Source organism: Grammomys surdaster, unplaced genomic scaffold, assembly GCF_004785775.1.
Source record: "Grammomys surdaster isolate TR1022 unplaced genomic scaffold, NIH_TR_1.0 126036, whole genome shotgun sequence".
Taxonomy (NCBI): domain Eukaryota; kingdom Metazoa; phylum Chordata; class Mammalia; order Rodentia; family Muridae; genus Grammomys; species Grammomys surdaster.
The window spans coordinates 4,285,786-4,291,157 of record NW_021620849.1 but is presented as its reverse complement, the minus strand read 5'-3'; the positions used below and the strand labels follow the sequence as shown (position 1 = coordinate 4,291,157).

The following is a 5,372-nucleotide window of genomic DNA, read 5'->3' as shown; positions in this document are numbered from 1 at the left end:
GCCTGAGGTCAGATGCCACCACCACTGGGGTTTCTGGACCTTCTTAGGCTGTGCATTTGGAGCAAGGCTACAGCATCAAGACTGGATGTATTATTAGTCCGGGATCTCTAGAGGAACAGAGCTGGTGGAGTGGATCTATAGACACACAGAGCCGGGAGCTTATACAGGCTGTGGTCTAGCTAGTCCAATGATGGCTGTCTGTCTACCAACGGAAGGATCAAGAATCCAGTAGTTGTTCATACTGGCCACCCTACCTTGCCATAAAGCTGGCTGTCTTGGCTGGTCTTCAGTAGATGCTGGAATCTAGTATGCTTTAATGTCGGTGAAGGAATGGACTTGCCGGTGAGAATGAGTGCAAGCAGGCAAAACCCAGCAAGCTTCCTTCTTCCATGACCTTTCTATAGGCTGCCAGCAGGAGGTGTGGCCCTGACTAAAAGTGGGCCTTCCACCTCACATGATTTAGTCAATCCCTCACAGGTATGTATACCCAACCACTTGGGCTTTAGCTAATTCTACATGTAGCCAAGGTGACAACAAGAACAGCCATCATCCTGGACATAGCCCCAGCACTCCACTGTGGGTTGGAATTAGTAGAAACTAATTTCTTCTGCATCTTGTAAGTTATATAAACACCTATATTTGACAGTAGGACAACTGCCAATGCCACCACCCTGGTCGTGGCTCCCACAGGAAAACTGTCCCCAGACTCAGTCAGCAGGCGCCTCATCTTCTACCCCTTGGTTCCTCTAGATGGCAGCCTTCTTTCCTTCTGCTTTGCACTGTCCCTTCCCTATAGTAGCACTCTCTGGAAGTCTGTGTTAGCATAGAACAGCAAGCCAGGCCTGGTCTCTAAGGCTGCCACCTGTACAGTCAATGCAGTAGTAGTGTCTGGGGTCCCCAGGATGGGGGTATGTAGGGCTCCTAAAGAAGCCCAAATTCAGCCAAGTAGGGTCCCTCTCAAGAGAGCTCTGAATGAAGTCAATTCCTTTTCAGAAACATTGGCTCTGCAGATTTCAGGTGGCATCTATCTGCTCAAGCTGTGTGCCTTCAAAGCTGCAAAACTGTCCATAGCTAGGATTAGCACTGCCAGCACTGAGCTTTTGCCTTGCTACTTAAGAAAGGAGACACTCCCTTTCTGGCTTTGGAGCTGGAACAAGGGATGCTGGGATATTTTGTTTCTCTTTCTATGCTATTTTTCATCCCAGGCTGTTTGTTTGTTTGTTTGTTGTTTTAATTTTACAAAATATTCATATTCTATTTTCGAATGCTAGGGTTGCTCTTACAGTCACTAGGAATTTCTGGTCCCCATTGCTTCCCCAACTATGCTCCTAATTTCCAGATACAGCCATTCACAACTATTGTTTTAAATAATCATTTTTACAGGGGCTGGAGAGATGGCTCAGTGGTTAAGAGCACTGAATGATCTTCCAGAGTACTCAAATCTGATTCCCAGGAACGACAGCTCTCTGTAACTCCAGTTCCAGGGGATCCAGCACCCTCTTCTGGCCTCTGCAGATATCAGACACACACAAGGTACATGTACATATATGCAGGCAAAACACTCAAACACATGAAAAATAAAAAGAATATTTTTTTCAAAAATTAATCATTTCTTTTCCAAAAAAAAAAAAACAACTTTATTGCATGAGTCTGTGTGTGTGCAGGAACCTGAAGAGACCCGAAGAGACCAAAAGAGGCTTTGGATTCCCCTGGAACTTGAGTCACAGGTGGCTGTGAGCCACCCCTAGGATGCTGGGAACCAAATGCAGATCCTCTCCAACAGCAGCAATTCCTCTTGATCACTAGGCTCTCTCTCTGTCCCTCAACTGTTTTCATAATGTTATCCATAAACCATGTGTATATTTGTGTATATTCCTACGCCCATTCACACGTTAAAAAGAACTTCGTAAGTAAGGTAACTAGCACATACCTGTAATTAGAGCAGTCAGGAGACTGAGGCAGGATTCCACATTCAAGGCCACCCTGGAGTACTCAGGAAGACCCAGGAGAGGCCTGGGCTGCCGGTGGGAGTGAGATCAAGCTAATTAGTATATTCATAACCTCAGATAACAATTACTTGTTTGTAGTGACAGCCTTTGAAATTTCCTTCAGCAATTTTGAAATACACAGTGAATTTTTTCTTTCTTTTCTTTTTTTTTTTTTTTTAGACAAGGTTTCTCTGTGTAGCCCTGGTTGTCTCCATCTGTCCACCTGCCTCTGCCTCCTGAGTGCTGAGATCAAAGTTGTGCTCAACCACTTCCTGGCTCACAGTGAGCTTTCAACCATACCCACCAAACTGAGCAATCGTTTGAGAATTTGCCTCAATTCCTGTCTGAGATTCGGTAGCTTTGGGCCAGCATCTCCCCTTCCCCGCTCCCTAGGCCCTGTAACTACCCTTCGGTTCCCAGGAGCTTTATCGTTTTAGACCCAACAGGCAAATGAGGTCATGCAGTGTCTGTCTTAGTTAACTAAGCAGTATATTTTTCTAATTCTCTCTCTGCTGTCATAAACTGCAGAATTTCTTTCATTTGAAAAGCTGAATAGTATTCCCATTGTGTAAGTATTCCAGTTCTTTACTGGCTTATCTGTGATGGACTTACTTAGATTGATACCATAACTTGGCTCCTGTGAAGAATGCTGCAATCGACATGAGGTGATAATATCCTTTTGATACCGACTTAACTCTGAAGTAGAATTGCTGGTTTATATGGTGATTCTATTTTTAGTGTTTATGAACCTCCACACCTTTTCCATGCCTGAACTACTTTATATTCCCACCAACAATGGACAAATGTTTTCTTTTTTTTTTTTTTTTTGGTTTTTTTTTGAGACAGGGTTTCTCTGTGTAGCCCTGGCTGTCCTGGAACTCACTCTATAGACCAGGCTGGCCTCGAACTCTCGAACTCAGAGATCCACCTGCCTCTGCCTCCCAAGTGCTGGGATTAAAGGCGTGCGCCACCACCGCCCGGCTAAATGTTTTCTTTTCTCCTCATTCTCATCAGAACCTGTTGCCTCTCACCTTATGATAATATTTGTTCTGGAAGGCTTAGGATATCTCACTGTGTTCTCTTTGCTGCCAAACCTCCACTGTCATAGGTCATGCATGCACACACCCTGGGGAAGGGCCTGTCCCAGTCGGCGCTGCATACTGCCCTGAAGCATCCCCACCTGGATGAAGCTTACATCTGATGACATGAAGGAACAGATTTACACACTGGCCAAGAAAGACCTGGCTCCCTCCTAAATCGGTGTGATCCAGAGGAACTCATAGAGTGTGCCACGACTCCGTTCTGTGACTGGTAATAAAATCTTGAGAATCCATAGATCCAAAGGCCTTGCTCCTTACTTCCCCAAGGAGGAGCTCTACCATTTGACTATGAAAGTGTCTGTCTGCAAGCATCTTGAGAGCAACAAAAAGTATAAGGATGCTAAATTCCATCTATTTCTGATAGAGAGCAGAAGTCACCCATTGGCTCGTTATAAGACTAAGCAGGTCCTCCCAACAAATTTGATATCTTAGTGGTCCACAGCCTCTGCTCTAGTGCCATAAAATCTCTTGGGCCACTACAAAATATTAAGGCATGAATGGTTGGTAGCACATGCCTACAATCCCAGCTTTCAGGAAGCTAAAACAGGATGATTACTGTAATTTGAGGACAGCCTAGACTACAAAGTAATACCCTAGCTCAAAAAAAATTATTACTGAAATTAGATAAGATTAAATTAAATTAGGAAGTCATGTCCAAAACAAAGTGGCTTTAAAGTGTTAAAGGAGACAACGTACAATAAAGGTATGTCTGCCATGAATCTTGTGCAAATGAAATTCACAAGATAAGACTGCAGGAAGTTATTAGCATCCCACAGAAACCACAGAAGCAGGAGGAGGTGGCGCTTCCTTTCTCTCCACACGTGACAAGGCAGCAAGCAGAACTTGCATGGCGTGAACAGGCCTGTGCAGGCTCTGTGTTTTGTAATCAGTAAGGTTGAATTCAACCTAACCTCCTCAGTGAACACTGCCCTGTCCAGCATTGACACAACATTTACAAAAATCAGCCTTTTGTAAGGCCCAAAACAAAACCTGTATCCATTCAAAAGAAGTATGAGAAAAGCACATCCAGTGCATTGTTGAGACAGTGAAGATGGGATCCCAGACATCCTCACAAGATGCTGATGGGATGTGGGATGATACCACACTTGCAGTAGACCTTGGCAGTTTCTTAATCAGTTACACGACTACTGTGTGTCCAGCTCTCTCACTCCAAGGCACCTACAATGGAGAGAAGAAAGCTCTTGTCCATATTAGCTAAGTGCAAATATACATGCAGGTTTGCCTAGGATTGCTAAACACTGGAACTCACCTGCTGTGGCTTACCTATGGCCTGTTTCCTTGAACTTGATATGGATCTCCAGATCATGTTAATAGTACTGTGAGTGTAGAAATTAAATCCAGCTGTGGTGTTTAGTGTTGGAGAATGTGGAAAGTGATCAGGTTTGGATAAAGTCATTAGGGTGGGCTCCCAAGACTGGTGGCTTTAAAAGAAGAGGATTTGGCTTCTGCTGGTAATCTTAGCACCAGAGAAGCAAAGACAGGAGGATCACAGCAAGTTCAAGGCCAGGCTAGAATAAAGAATAAGTTTGAGCCTAATCTTGGCTACAGGGTGAAACCCTATCAACAGAGGGGGGAGGGTACCAGACCAGATGCAGACATGGACATGTACTTTATGACATGTCCTGTTTCAAGGCTCTGCCAACAAGAAGGTCATCATCAAAACAGAGCCAATGTCAGCACTATGACCTTAAGCCTCCAAAACTGCAAGCTAAACAAACCTATTTACTTTATAAAGTAAGCCTGCTTTGAGTATTTCATTATAGTAATGAAAAATTGACAAGCAGATGAATGAATAAGCATGTTGCTGTGTATTTATATTGCTACTGAGCAGTGAAGAATTAACTGTGTAACATGAATCTTAAAAGAAGCCAGACCAAAGAAGTATAGTTTGCATAGTTCCCTTTGTATGAAATGGCATACTAATTCATTGTGACAGAAAACAAACCCATGATTGTCAAGGAGATGGTGACTATAAAGGCATATGAGGAAACTTTGGAGACTATAGATAGGCCAATATGTCCTCTTGGTTTGTTGATACTTCCATGATTATGTCATTTGTCAAAATCTAGTAAATTACATGACTTAAATCCACGTAATTTATTGAACATCTGTAAGGCCTCAGTTGTTTCAACCCAACTCTAGGCATAAACTTAATGAGAACTACATGGGACCCACAAGAAGAAACTCTCCAATGCTTATTTTTCACTTTTTAAGACACATAAAATAAATAGAGTCCAATAGAAAGACAGTTTACCCATTGATA

General features: G+C 43.3%; 1 pseudogene; it reads left to right on the top strand.

Moving 5' to 3' along the window:
* Positions 1 to 3,099: 3,099 nt before the first annotated feature.
* LOC114610312 lies at positions 3,100 to 3,550 on the top strand (annotated as a pseudogene).
* Positions 3,551 to 5,372: the final 1,822 nt, after the last annotated feature.